General features: G+C 48.4%; 1 non-coding gene across 1 annotated transcript; it reads left to right on the top strand.

Annotated features, from left to right (window-relative positions):
* Positions 1–651: 651 nt before the first annotated feature.
* LOC146194477 (U6 spliceosomal RNA) lies at positions 652–757 on the top strand. The gene has a single exon (XR_014706264.1). It is a non-coding gene; the product is annotated as a U6 spliceosomal RNA (small nuclear RNA).
* Positions 758–1,156: the final 399 nt, after the last annotated feature.

The raw sequence follows: 1,156 nt of genomic DNA, 5'->3' as shown, positions 1-1,156 counted from the left end.
TATTTCACACATATTCGCTGGCCTGATGAAATATATTTCTCGTCCCCGAATAAGCTTTACGAAGCGAAGCGACGCTAAGTTTGGATCGCTGCCATCCAACGAGCAGTGAGCTGGCAATTATGCCCTGGTATTGCCGCGTCCAGATTTACCGCGAAGCATTTTTCCCGAAAGAGGATAAACTAACCATCACCTGCATTAGCGTCCTTTCTCAACCTCCAAAAAAATTTATTTTAAAAAATTGCGCAACTCATAGGCATCGGCACTATCTGCATGGTGCTAATTGGCATGCTCGATAAATGGAATGCATGTCTACTGGGATCGCCGTGCGCTCCCAGTGGGCCGCGCTCGTAGATGAAGTTGTTCATGGCATAATTTTTATTTAAGCTGCCCTGTGGTCTATATTTCCCCGTCCACGATAGCTTGCATAAGCACAGTACAATGCAGAGAGTAATAAACGAGAACGGAGCGTTTTAATTGCATATTTACTATGTCTTGCACTTAGTTTCGCGAATTATGCTTGGCAACGTTTTTTTTTTTTTTTTGCTTGCTTACTTTCATTATTTTTTTCTTCCCTCTCAGCTCGTTCCTTTTTTTTCCTTCCACACCCTTTCCTTCCATGCTTATGCCGCTACTTTCCTTCTCCTCTTGGGTGGTTTCCTTTGTCCGTTCCCCTACTAAAATTGGAACGATACAGAAAAGATTAGCATGGCCCCTGCGCAAGGATGGCACGCAAAATCGTGTAGCATTCCACATTTTAGAGACCCCACCCCGTGCGCGTGTACGCCCCCTTTCCTACCACCACACTCAAAGGGATAATTCACAGACTGGACTCCATGAGACACGCGACACCCTCATAGCAGGTGTGCGCATCAGAGACAATCGCATCAAGCTCTTAGACGCCAGAATTCTCGACTCTTCGAGGACAGCACTTCTCACACTCGAAGGACCCCAACTCCCTCGATCCGTGTACTACGACGGCTGCGAATACCCGTGTTTCACGTACAGGCCAGCCAAGCAGTTCTGCCAGATATGCATGCAACCCGGCCATCACCAGGACGTCTGTCCGACACCAAACGTTCAAGTGTGCCGCCTGTGCAGGGTCCAGGATCCACCCCACACACATCAAAGCCAGCCCAAATGTGGCGGCCAGCCCGAG

This window comes from Amblyomma maculatum, chromosome 3 (genome assembly GCF_055883805.1).
Source record: "Amblyomma maculatum isolate TAMU_Amacu chromosome 3, ASM5588380v1, whole genome shotgun sequence".
In the NCBI taxonomy this organism is placed as follows: Eukaryota; Metazoa; Arthropoda; class Arachnida; order Ixodida; family Ixodidae; genus Amblyomma; species Amblyomma maculatum.
Note: the sequence above shows the minus strand (reverse complement) of the source record. Positions and strands in the feature narration are given on the sequence as shown.